Raw genomic sequence first — 14,276 nt, forward strand, 5'->3', positions numbered from 1 at the left:
CCCTGTTATTTGAGATAGGTGTCTCCCCCCCCCCCCCAAGACAGGGTCTCTTTCTATTTCCCTGACTGGCCTCAAACTCTGTAGACAAGGCTGGCCTCAAACTCACAGATACCTACTTGCCTCTGCCTCCCAAGTGCTATAGTTGAAGGTCTGTACTACCATGCTGGGTAAGGCAGAGTATCTAACTAAGGCCAGAACCAGCCCATAGTGGTCCATCTTACTCAGAGAATTTACCTGTTTCTGCTGTTGTAGAACTTGAATTACAAGTGAGTAATGTCAACCAATCTGATATTTGTGGGGAATCTAGGGATGAGAATTCCAGACCCCACCCGTGATACTTGGTTGAAAAGGTCTTTAAGCACTGGGCTATGTGTAACCCCTAAAAGCTGCCTGTTATCTGTAATGTAGGAGTTAGCCCTCTGTGGGTCTACAAATACTCTGCAAAAGTACCGTCGTGAGTGCTGGTGATGTAGCACAGTTGTTAGAACGTCTGTCTAGCATGCGCAAAGCTCCAAGCTTGATCCACAGTACAGCATAAACTGGTGCGTTCTATAACCCCAGAACCCAAAAAAATGGAAACCAGAAGAAATTCAAGGCAACTATAGGTTTCAAAACAAGTTCAAGGCCAGCCTGGCATAGGGGAGACTTCGTCTTTAAACATATCCTATGATTCTAAGGGCATAAAAAAGTGACTAAGGCCTGGAGCACTGGTGATAAATGGCAGAAATGGATGACCCCTAAGGCCAGCGTTCCTTCCTTATGGCTATAAGGATTGATTTATAAAGCATTAATATAGAATGGGCTTCCTCTGCCCTTCCTTCCACCTTCCTTCTCCTCCCTTTAACTCTTAGGCAGGAAGTGAGACATTTTGCTACATACACTTTTTTTTCTGGTAGGCAACTTTTTTTAAATTAATCATTCCATTCATTTACATCACAAATGATACCCCACTTCCCTGTTGCCCCTCCATGAGCGCCCCCATGCCACATCTGCCCTCCCCCTCGTGTCTGTATACATTTCTATGCTTAGCCCATGTGCACTGAGATTTTATTAATGGTCAGGAGAAATTTCCTTTGATTCTAACAGCCGTATGGCAATTCTGTGAGTGGTGATGTCTATATCCCATGTGAGCAGCTTTGTATTACATTAAAACAAAGGCGGGCATTGTTACCCCAAGACCATGGGTAACAATGGCACCCTTTCTTTTGATCTCTCCCAATGTTCCTCATGCAGGATTGGCTTAGCCCACCTGAAAATGTGTATATAAGTTTCAGCACAGTGTTGATTTAGGATTAACACTGAAATTCATAAACTGCATAGTGTGTTAGATATCTTTCATTTACATATCATAATCTTTACTAATATTTATTTTTGTTCTATAATTGCTTTCCTAAAAATGTAACTCTAATATTAATTATGTGTGAAAACATGAAAGGATTATCATATGTGATGCTACTGTATTTTTTATAAAAGATTGGTAAGTTCCAACATTTCTTTTTGCTGTTGGTGAATCTTTATGGAGTTGAACCAGATGGCATTCAGGACTTTTAACATTGCCTCCTTAAAGGGCAGTGGCTTAAGGTACCTATAACATTCTAATCCACAGAAAATAGATCCATAGTTGAGGTAAGTCCATCCAGAAGTACAGAGACAATTTATAGCCTTGTGTAAACGTGGAAAACAGTGACTAGGAAGACAAAAAGGGGCTGTTTGGGACTGTAATAGACAAGTCACGGTACTATTAAAACACTGAAGAAAATTCACTTGTATGAGTTCCTTTGATAGTGAGCTCATAGCACAACCAAGCCAAGTCAGGAAGAATTGAAAAGCCTTTAGTAAATATACATGTCACTATATTGTTGTGATGCGGGCCACAGACTTGCTACCTTTTAGATGCAGTGCCGAGCTGGAAAGAGCTCCCCCACCCCAAGGTTTGCTAGAAGGTTTTAAGAATTGAGCAGTGCTAGCACCACATTTACTTAGCTCATCTGAATTTCTCTAACAGTTTCTTTCCATCCACTGCCCTTTGTCATAGTTGATCCTAGGTCAAGCAATTATTTATGTTTAATTATGTGAAAGGTAAGTTGCAGGGTTCTTTGTCTAAGTGAAGCTGTGTTCTTATTCTGCCTCATAACTCATTTATATTAACTGCTTCCTATTGTTAGTTAAGGGAATCATCCTAGGGTGCCTAACGATTGTAGCCAACTACTCCCCAATCCATGGCAAGGCCAATACTCAAAATGATTCTCCCCTCCTTCAACTTCACTTCTCACTTAAAACAAGGCAATGGACATGTCTTCTTTCTACTGAGCCAATGTTGGTAAGCATGACCATCTTGTCTGGACTCTGGATAAGATGCTAATGACTCTCATGCATCCATTCCCATGGCCAGTATGTCTGCTTCCAAAGCATGTCTAGGAGCTTTGTTCTGATCCATCTCTAATTATTTCAACCCGCATTGCTTGTTGCCTGGACTACAGCATTTGTTTTCTATTTGGTCTCTTTCTGCTTCTGATTCACTCCTTCATGGTATGAATTTCCACATATCAGTCAAAGAAGACTTTTTTATTTTCACTTTGAGCTGGCTAGATCCCACATACTTGAAGAGAACCAACTCCTGCAAATTGTTGTCTGAGCTTCACTCGTGGTATAGCATTCGCATATGCTCATATGCACACGCGCGCGCGCACGCACACACACACACACACACACACACACACACACACAGAGAGAGAGAGAGAGAGAGAGAGAGAGAGAGAGAGAAACAAATTAACTTATATGCCCCTCCACTTAGATGCTCCTGTCTCCCACTATTCTATTCTTGAGGCCTTTGGTCTCAGGCTGTATGTCACTGCCTATGCAGGTTCTACTCTAGCCCTAAAATGGCTCCACATTCATTTCCTGGTCTTGAACTTAGCCCTATTAGAGTACATGGCTGTATGTTATGACTTTGTACTTCCTGCCCAGTGTCTCCTATGCATCCCCCAGGGCTGCAGTTACTGCTGAATGGATGAATAGGGTAGGAATAGATCTGTAAACCTGTTTCAAACAGTATCATCCCATTATAGTGGTAGGATTAAAAGTGTGGATTGAATATCTCTCTCTCTCTCTCTCTCTCTCTCTCTCTCTCTGTCTCTCTGTCTCTGTCTCTGTCTCTGTCTCTGTCTCTCTCTCTCTCTCTCTCTCTGTGTGTGTGTGTGTGTGTGCGCGCGCGCATGTTTGTGTATGTATGTGGTAACAGAGTGAGTTTGGAAAAATTAGAAAGGTTGAGTCACAAAACTTGACATTGGTAACATATGACTATTATTTACAGTGGCTCCTTTTTCTTTTTTCAAAAGGCTCTCCAGTACACATATGCTTGAATAAGAAAAATTATATTTCTCTAAAGATCCCTATTTTAAGTAAAAGCCTTCAAGAAAGTAGTGTGGCTTAGCTAGTCTTTGGTTAATAAACACTCAGGTTTCTGAGAATTCCTTTCTCAGGTAGAATTAATGAGCATACCTTGATTTGGGCCAATCTGTTGAATTTAATTTGCACAAGAACGAATCTGTATCCCACAAGCCAGGCTTCTTTCTCCTACATTTCCTTCTTAGCAGGGTGAAGAAGGCCAGCCTCCTCCTGCCTCTTGCTCATTTGGGCGTTTTCTTATCTCCTGCAGTAATTGAAGAAAGTTAACCCAGGATCAGAGGACATAAAGGAGATAATGCCTTGAGCTTAATTCAACCTGCATTTTAACAAGCTGCCTTCTGCTTTCACAGGATGCACCCCACAGAGACGATTACAGAAGCCTGCTTCCCTGCCTTGCCTTCTCCCTGCTGGGCCTCTCATCTCTCCACCTGCAGGAGCTGTCCTGCCCCAATTCCAGGGGCAGTCAGATGGTGGGGCACTGTACCCACCTCCCTTAGGGCTGACCTAGAACATGGAGTCTGACCTGGACTCCCTCTCTGGCAGCAGGAAGTCTGAAATGCTGCTCCAGGGCCTGTGCCATCTCCGGGCTTCCATTTTCATCCAAAGGCTCTCTCTCACCCACAGTAATTATTCCAGGAACATTTGAAGTTCTCAGCAAGCTACCTCAGGCCTCATGAGACCACATTATTTTTCAAATGCTTCTTTCTAGAATATGCAAAACATGTCCCTTGATCTTGTCCAAATTCAATCTCTATTCACTCTTCAAGCTCATATTAAGCTTTATCCTGCCACAGTTGGGGAGCTTCCTGGACGCCTGACTCATCTTCTTGTACACATGACTAGAGCAACTCACTATCTCCTGAACAACTGATGACAGTGATGATCTTCACATAGACCAAACTAGCCCTGACAGCTGCCAACGATCCACTAATCATGACTACTAGAGAAGTAGCACACGCCCTTACACAGCCCAGAATTTCTCTTCTAAGCCAAGTCCTATCGTCCTGTCTTCCCTTCTGATTTTCAGGATTTGGAACATCCCATCTCCAATATCTGTCTTGTCCTTTCAGATATGGGACCTTCTTGGGACTTGATAATAATGGCTCTCAGCAAGACATTTGGTGAGGTTTGCTCACTAAGCAGCAAATCCCACTTTCTACAACTGATACTCTGTCAAAGTGACACACCATCCCTCCTCACTGCCTGAGGGTAAAACTTAGTGGGATATGAGGTATGCTTGGTTATATTTCTGTCTCCCTCTGAGCCCTAAATTCCTTAAAGGTAAGGAACCCTTCCCATTCTGTTTGTATGAGCCATGCTCTGGAGTGAGCTCTCACATAGGTTTCAGAAGAGTAGAGTATTTGTCTCCCTTAAATAGCCAAAGGGATGTGGTTGTTCTTATGTGGTCCTCACTACAAACTTGAGCCTTCAAGTTTTAGTATGGATGCTTGAAATCTGCTTTTCCATATAAGAGATCAGCAATTGCATAGCTGTCACTGTGGAGAATGGGCCCCTTCATTATCATTTTGTCACTGAATCCTTTTCAAGATGCACTCCATCACTGTGTGTGTGTGTGTGTGTGTGTGTGTGTGTGTGTGTGTGTGTGTGTGTGGTAGCTGTGAAAGATGCTACTTGATTCTGGCTACTGAATATTTCCACCTTAATCTGTATTCATCTGTAAATCCCAAACACCCAGTGTTAACTGTTGCCTTGGAGCTAAGAGTCATCATGCAGCAACTTTTTAAAGAAAACATTTTCATTGTCTATTAAGAGAATTAGTCTCAGTATTAATCACAATAGTAATAATGGCCAGAAGTAAAAAACTCAGTGAGGTAAATACACAAAGGGAAATCTTGCACTGAATTTCAATGCCTTGTGATGTTCCCAAGTAAGTCTACAATTACTTTCACTCTTTTAAAATGTAAGCAGGATCTCAAGTGGAAGTAACTCAAGCTACATCAGCAAAATCCCACTGCCTTCCCATCTCCATGTAAATACAGGCATGTAGACATATGCAAGGGCAGAAGACACGCTGTCTGAGATAAGCTTGAATGATTCCAAATGTTCTCAATATAAACACATGTAGCTGAGTCTGGTTACCAGGGGCAAATGTACATCGACGTCTTTGTAAATTAATGTGGGTGCTGTTGAAAGTAGTGTTGACTTAAAATAAGTAATTAAAACTCAATGATAATTGAGGCAATTAATTATAACTTAAACCAGAAGATTATTTAGAGATGGAAACTGGAAGTAGTTGTGCTAAAATCCATACAATTAGGATCTATATGGGGGATGGGGGGAGTGGATCATGTGCTACATGTGGATCTGTCTGAAAAAAAAGGTTAGAGTAAAAACTTCATTTTAGAAATGGTTTCCGGGGTTGGGGATTTAGTTCAGTGGTAGAGCGCTTGCCTACCAAGCGCAAGGCCCTGGGTTCGGTCCCCAGCTCCAGGAAAAAAAAAGAAAAAAAAAAAAAAAAGAAGAAATGGTTTCCAATTCATGAAGTATAGAATGGATACATATATGATTTATAATATGCCCTTCCTGCTTTATGTTAAAACCCTAAGCTCATCTCCCTTGCAAACTTACTGTATTTGCACATAGTATATGTTATAAAGTATATGTTACACTTCCCATTTCTGGCTGTGCCCAGAACAGAACTGAACCAATCCCACAGCTCCCTGCTCCCAAATCCCGTGGAGGGGAGAAAGTTGAACTCCCAGAAGTGCAGACAATCATGAGACCTCAGGAGACATTGCCACTTCTGCCCACTTCTGCTCACATTCCTGGCCTAAGAGGAAACTGCATAATGCCTTTGGATACACGAACATAGGAGCAGTCAGGTGCTGCTGGTTTCTGCTGGGTTCTGCATGCCCTGGAACTGAACTGAACCAGTCCCACAGCTCCCTGTACCCAAATCCCAGTAGGAGAGAGCTGTACCCTCAGAAGTGTGGACAAACAAAGGAGACAACTACTTTCTGCCCACGTTCCTGACCCAAGAGGAAATCACCTGGTACCATCTATGCCCTCTGGACACAGGGACCTAGGAACAGTCAGGGACAGGACCCTTCAGGATTCTGCCTGCACTAAGAGCTGAAAGCCAGTTGCCAGGAGTGCCTATACACCTGAAAGCAGAGGTAAGACCAATTCCTCTGTGCCAAGTAACCCACCTGGAGGCTTCAGGTCACATAAAAACAGGATCAGCTCTCTGTTTCCAGAGTCTGCTCAAAGAAAACTGGTCTACAGGAGTGCTGACACACAGGCTTATAAGAGGGTGAAGGCAGTGTCAGAGACAGCAAGACCAGCTAACACCAGAGACAACTTCATGGCAAGAGGCAAGCACAAGAAACTAAGCAACAGAAATCACAGCCACTTGGCATCATCAGAACCGAGGTCTCCCATCACAGCAAGCACTGGATACCCCAACACACCAGTAACCCAAGATTTTCATTTAAAAATGAAACTCATGATAGTAGAGAACTTTAAGAAAAACCATAAATAACTCCATTAAAAAATACAGGACAACACAGGTAAACAAGTGGAAGCCCTTAAAAATGAAACACAAAAATCTCTTAAAGGATTACAGGAAAACATAACCAAATAGATGAAGGAATTGAAGAAACTATCCAAGATTTTAAAATGGAAAGAGAAACAATAAAGAAATCACAAAAGGAAACAACCCAGGAGATAGAAAACTTAGGGAAGAGATCAGGCGTCATAGATGTAAGCATTGCCAACAGAATATAAGAAATAGAAGAGAGAATCTCAGGGGCAGAAAATAACATAGAAAACATAGACACAACCATTAAAGATAATGTAAAATGCAAAAAACTCCTAGCCCAAAACATCCAGGAAATCCAAGACACAATGAGAAGATCAAACCTAAGGATAATAGGTATAGAAGAGAGTGAAGACTCCCAACCTTAAGGACCAGTAAATATCTTCAACAAAATTATAGAAGAAAACTTCCTTAACTTAAAGAGATGCCTACAAACATATATGAAGCCCACAGAATTCCAAATAGATTGGACCAGAAAAGAAATTCCTCCCATCATATAATACTAGAAACACCAAGTGCACTAAAGAAAGAAAGAATATTAAAAGCAGTAAGGGAAAAAGGTCAAGTAGCATATAAAGGCAGACCTATCAGAATTACACCAAACTTCTCACCAGTGACTATGAAAGCCAGAAGATCTTGGACAGATATCATACAGACTCTAAGAGAACACAATAGCCAGCCCAGGTTACTGTATCCTGCAAAACTCTCAATTAACATAGATGGAGAGACCAAGATATTCCATGAAAAAACCAAATTTACACAATATCTTTCTACAAATCCAGTGCTACAAAGGATAATAGATGGAAAATTCCAACACAAGGAAGGAAACTACACCCTAGGAAAAAAAGAAAATAATCTCCTTGCAACAAAACCAAAAGAAGAGAGACATGCAAACATAATTCCAACTCTAGCAACAAAAATAACAGGAAACAACAATCACTATTCCCTAATATCTCTTAACATCAATGGACACAATTCCCTAATAAAAAGACAGAGACTAGCAGACTGAATACTTAAAGAGGACCCAGCATTTTGCTGCATATAGGGAACACACCTCAGAGACAAAGACAGGCACTACCTCAGAGGAAAAGGCTGGAAAACAACTTTCCAAGCATATTCTCTGAAGAAACAAGTTGGAGTGTAGCTATTCTAATAACAAATAAAATTGATTTTCAACCAAAAGTTATCAAAAAAGATAAGGACACTTCATATTCATCAAAGAAAAAATTCACCAAGATGAATTCTCAATCCTACATATCTATGCTCCAAATGCAAGGGTACTTAGTTTCATAAAAGAAACCTTACTAAAGCTCAAAGCATACTTTGTACCTCAAAATATAATAGTAGGAGATTTCAACACCCCACTCTCATCAACGTACAGATCATGGAAACAGAAATTAAACAGAGACATAAAGAAACTAACAAAAGTTATGAACCAAATGGACTTAACAGATATTTATATAACATTTCACCCTAAAACAAAAGAATATACCTTCTTCTCAGGACCTCATGATACCTTCTCCAAAACTGAACATATAATCAGTCACAAAACAGGCTTCAACAGATACAAGAAGATAGAAATAATCCCATGTATACTAGAAGATCACCATGGACTAAGGATGTAATAACAACAAAAAGGACAGAAAACCCACATATACATGAAAGTTGAACAATGTTCTACTCAGTGATAACTTGGTCAAGAAAGAAATAAAGAAATTAAGACTTTTTTAGAATTTAATGAAAATGAAGATACAACATACCCAAACTTATGGGAAACCATGAAGGCAGTGCTAAGAGGAAAACTCAGACCCCTAAGTGTCTGCAAAAAGAAACAGGAGAGAGCGCACATTAGTAGCCTGGTAGCATACCTAAAAGCTCCAGAACAAAAAGAAGCAAATACACCCAGGAGGAGTAGAAGGCAGGAAATAATCAAACTCAAGACTGAACTCAACCAAGTATAAACAAAAAGGACTATACAAAATGAGGAGCTGGCTCTTTTAGAAAATCAAAAAAGATAGATAAACCCTTAGCCAAACTAACCAGAGGACAGAGGGAGTGCATCCAAATTAACAAAATCAGAAATGAAAAGGGAGACATAACAGAATCTGAGGAAATTCTAAAATTCCACCTCACAACAGTCAGAATGACTAGGAGCAAAAACTCCGGCGACAGCAGATGCTGGCAAGGATGTGGAGAAAGAGGAACACTCCTCCATTGTTGGTGGGATTGCAGACTGTTACAGCCATTCTGGAAATCAGTCTGGAGGTTCCTCAGGAAATTGGACATAGTACTACCTGAGGACCCAGCTATACCTCTCTTGGGCATATACCCAAAAGATGCCCCAACATATAACAAAGACACATGCTCCACTATGTTCATAGCAGCCTTATTTATAATAGCCAGAAGCTGGAAAGGACCCAGATGCCCTCCAACAGAGGAATGGATTGAAAAAATGTGGTACATCTACACAATGGAATACTACTCCGCTATCAAAAACAATGACCTTATGAAATTCATAGGCAAATGGATGGAACTGGAAAATATCATCCTGAGTGAGGTAACCCAATCACAGAAAAACACACATGGTATGCACTCATTTTTTTTTATTTTTTTATTATTTTTTTTATTAACTTGAGTATTTCTTATATACATTTCAAGTGTTATTCCCTTTCAAGGTTTCTGGGCAAACATCCCCCTCCCCCCTCCCCTTCCTTATGGGTGTCCCCCTCCCAACCCTCCCCCCATTGCCGCCCTCCCCCCATAGTCTAGTTCACTGGGGGTTCAGTCTTAGCAGGACCCAGGGCTTCCCCTTCCACTGGTGCTCTTACTAGGATATTCATTGCTACCTATGGGGTCAGAGTCCAGGGTCAGTCCATATATAGTATTTAGGTAGTGGCTTAGTCCCTGGAAGCTCTGGTTGCTTGACATTGTTGTACTTTTGGGGTCTCGAGCCCCTTCAAGCTCTTCCAGTTCTTTCTCTGATTCCTTCAACGGGGGACCTATTCTCAGTTCAGTGGTTTGCTGCTGGCATTCGCCTCTGTATTTGCTGTATTCTGGCTGTGTCTCTCAGGAGCGATCTACATCCGGCTCCTGTCGGTCTGCACTTCTTTCTTCATCCATCTTGTCCAATTGGGTGGCTGTATATGTATGGGCCACCTGTGGGGCAGGCTCTGAATGGGTGTTCCTTCAGTCTCTGTTTTAATCTTTGCCTCTCCCTTCCCAGCCAAGGGTATTCTTTTTCCTCATTTAAAGAAGGAGTGAAGCATTCACATTTTGATCATCCATCTTGAGTTTCGTTTGTTCTAGGGATCTAGGGTAATTCAAGCATTTGGGCTAATAGCCACTTATCAATGAGTGCATACCATGTATGTCTTTCTGTGATTGGGTTAGCTCACTCAGGATGATATTTTCCAGTTCCAACCATTTGCCTACGAATTTCATAGACTCGTTGTTTTTGATAGCTGAGTAATATTCCATTGTGTAGATGTACCACATTTTCTATATCCATTCCTCTGTTGAAGGGCATCTGGGTTCTTTCCAGCTTCTGGCTATTATAAATAAGGCTGCGATGAACATAGTGGAGCACGTGTCTCTTTTATATGTTGAGGCATCTTTTGGGTATATGCCCAAGAGAGGTATAGCTGGATCCTCAGGCAGTTCAATGTCCAATTTTCTGAGGAAACTCCAGACTGAATTCCAGAATGGTTTTACCAGTCTGCAATCCCACCAACAATGGAGGAGTGTTCCTCTTTCTCCACATCCTCGCCAGCATCTGCTGTCACCTGAGTTTTTGATCTTAGCCATTCTCACTGGTGTGAGGTGAAATCTCAGGGTTGTTTTGATTTGCATTTCCCTTATGACTAAAGATGTTGAACATTTCTTTAGGTGTTTCTCAGCCATTCGGCATTCCTCAGCTGTGAATTCTTTGTTTAGCTCTGAACCCCATTTTTTAATAGGGTTATTTGTTTCCCTGCTGTCTAACTTCTTGAGTTCTTTGTATATTTTGGATATAAGGCCTCTATCTGTTGTAGGATTGGTAAAGATCTTTTCCCAATCTGTTGGTTGCCGTTTTGTCCTAACCACAGTGTCCTTTGCCTTACAGAAGCTTTGCAGTTTTATGAGATCCCATTTGTCGATTCTTGATCTTAGAGCATAAGCCATTGGTGTTTTGTTCAGGAAATTTTTTCCAGTGCCCATGTGTTCCAGATGCTTCCCTAGTTTTTCTTCTATTAGTTTGAGTGTGTCTGGTTTGATGTGGAGGTCCTTGATCCACTTGGACTTAAGCTTTGTACAGGGTGATAAGCATGGATCGATCTGCATTCTTCTACATGTTGCCCTCCAGTTGAACCAGCACCATTTGCTGAAAATGCTATCTTTTTTCCATTGGATGGTTTTGGCTCCTTTGTCAAAAATCAAGTGACCATAGGTGTGTGGGTTCATTTCTGGGTCTTCAATTCTATTCCATTGGTCTATCTGTCTGTCTCTGTACCAATACCATGCAGTTTTTATCACTATTGCTCTGTAATACTGCTTGAGTTCAGGGATAGTGATTCCCCCTGAAGTCCTTTTATTGTTGAGGATAGCTTTAGCTATCCTGGGTTTTTTGTTATTCCAGATGAATTTGCAAATTGTTCTGTCTAACTCTTTGAAGAATTGTTTTGGTATTTTGATGGGGATTGCATTGAATCTGTAGATTGCTTTTGGTAAAATGGCCATTTTTACTAAATTAATCCTGCCAATCCATGAGCATGGGAGATCTTTCCATCTTCTGAGGTCTTCTTCAATTTCTTTCCTCAGTGTCTTGAAGTTCTTATTGTACAGATCTTTTACTTGCTTGGTTAAAGTCACACCGAGGTACTTTATATTATTTGGGTCTATTATGAAGGGTGTCGTTTCCCTAATTTCTTTCTCGGCTTGTTTCTCTTTTGTATAGAGGAAGGCAACTGATTTATTTGAGTTAATTTTACACCCAGCCACTTTGCTGAAGTTGTTTATCAGCTTTAGTAGTTCTCTGGTGGAACTTTTGGGATCACTTAAATATACTATCATGTCATCTGCAAATAGTGATATTTTGACCTCTTCTTTTCCGATCTGTATCCCCTTGATCTACTTTTGTTGTCTGATTGCTCTGGCTAGAACTTCAAGAACTATATTGAATAAGTAGAAGAGAGTGGGCAGCCTTGTCTAGTCCCTGATTTTAGTGGGATTGCTTCAAGTTTCTCTCCATTTACTTTAATGTTAGCAACTGGTTTGCTGTATATGGCTTTTACTATGTTTAGGTATGGGCCTTGAATTCCTATTCTTTCCAGGACTTTTATCATGAAGGGGTGTTGAATTTTGTCAAATGCTTTCTCAGCATCTAATGAAATAATCATGTGGTTCTGTTCTTTCAGTTTGTTTATATAATGGATCACTTTGATGGTTTTCCGTATATTAAACCATCCCTGCATGCCTGGGATGAAGCCTACTTGATCATGGTGGATGATTGTTTTGATGTGCTCTTGAATTCGGTTTGCCAGAATTTTATTGAGTATTTTTGCATCGTTATTCATAAGGGAAATTGGTCTGAAGTTCTCTTTCTTTGTTGTGTCTTTGTGTGGTTTAGGTATAAGAGTAATTGTGGCTTCATAGAAGGAATTCGGTAGTGCTCCATCTGTTTCAATTTTGTGGAATAGTTTGGATAATATTGGTATGAGGTCTTCTATGAAGGTTTGATAGAATTCTGCACTAAACCCGTCTGGACCTGGGCTCTTTTTGGTTGGGAGACCTTTAATGACTTCTTCTATTTCCTTAGGAGTTATGGGGTTGTTTAACTGGTTTATCTGTTCCTGATTTAACTTCAATACCTGGTATCTGTCTAGGAAATTGTCCATTTCCTGAAGATTTTCAAGTTTTGTTGAATATAGGTTTTTATAGTAAGATCTGATGATTTTTTGAATTTCCTCTGAATCTGTAGTTATGTCTCCCTTTTCATTTCTGATTTTGTTAATTTGGACGCACTCTCTGTGTCCTCTCGTTAGTCTGGCTAAGGGTTTATCTATCTTGTTGATTTTCTCAAAGATCCAACTTTTGGTTCTGTTGATTCTTTCTATGGTCATTTTTGTTTCTACTTGGTTGATTTCAGCTCTGAGTTTGATTATTTCCTGCCTTCTACTCCTCCTGGGTGTATTTGCTTCTTTTTGTTCTAGAGCTTTTAGGTGTGCTGTCAAGCTGCTGACATATGCTCTTTCCTGTTTCTTTCTGCAGGCACTCAGCGCTATGAGTTTTCCTCTTAGCACAGCTTTCATTGTGTCCCATAAGTTTGGGTATGTTGTATCTTCATTTTCATTAAATTCTAAAAAGTTTTTAATTTCTTTCTTTATTTCTTCCTTGACCAGGTTAACATTGAGTAGAGCATTGTTCAATTTCCACGTATATGTGGGCATTCTTCCCTTATTGTTATTGAAGACCAGTTTTAGGCCGTGGTTGTCCGATAGCACGCATGGGATTATTTCTATCTTTCTGTACCTGTTGAGGCCCGTTTTTTGACCAATTATATGGTCAATTTTGGAGAAAGTACCATGAGGAGCTGAGAAGAAGGTATATCCTTTTGCTTTAGGATAGAATGTTCTATAAATATCCGTTAAGTCCATTTGGCTCATGACTTCTCTTAGTCTGTCGACATCACTGTTTAATTTCTGTTTCCATGATCTGTCCATTGATGAGAGTGGTGTGTTGAAATCTCCCACTATTATTGTGTGAGGAGCAATGTGTGCTTTAAGCTTTAGTAAGGTTTCTTTTACGTATGTAGGTGCCCTTGTATTTGGGGCATGGATATTTAGGATTGAGAGTTCATCTTGGTGGATTTTTCCTTTGATGAATATGAAGTGTCCTTCCTTATCTTTTTTGATGACTTTTAGTTGGAAATTGATTTTATTTGATATTAGAATGGCTACTCCAGCTTGCTTCTTCTGACCGTTTGCTTGGAAAGTTGTTTTCCAGCCTTTCACTCTGAGGTAGTGTCTGTCTTTGTATCTGAGGTGTGTTTCCTGTAGGCAGCAGAATGCAGGGTCCTCGTTGTGTATCCAGTTTGTTAATCTATGTCTTTTTATTGGGGAGTTGAGGCCATTGATATTGAGAGATATTAAGGAATAGTGATTATTGCTTCCCGTTATATTCATATTTGGATGTGAGGTTATGTTTGTGTGCTTTCATTCTCTTTGTTTTGTTGCCAAGACGATTAGTTTCTTGCTTCTTCTAGGGTATAGCTTGCCTCCTTATGTTGGGCTTTACCATTTATTATCCTTTGTAGTGCTGGATTTGTGGAAAG

General features: G+C 40.5%; 1 long non-coding RNA gene across 2 annotated transcripts in view; it reads right to left on the reverse strand.

Annotated features, from left to right (window-relative positions):
* Nucleotides 1-14,276, reverse strand: part of LOC148000389 (uncharacterized) — a 319,504-nt gene that overhangs the window by 90,041 nt on the left and 215,187 nt on the right. For both annotated transcript variants that reach the window (XR_015639646.1, XR_015639647.1), the window contains exon 4: nucleotides 3,502-3,652. This is a non-coding gene — a long non-coding RNA (uncharacterized LOC148000389). The remainder of the gene's footprint in view (nucleotides 1-3,501; nucleotides 3,653-14,276) is intronic.

The sequence above is a fragment of the Rattus norvegicus genome, chromosome 16, assembly GCF_021556685.1.
Source record: "Rattus norvegicus strain SHRSP/BbbUtx chromosome 16, alternate assembly SHRSP_T2T, whole genome shotgun sequence".
Lineage (NCBI taxonomy): Eukaryota > Metazoa > Chordata > Mammalia > Rodentia > Muridae > Rattus > Rattus norvegicus.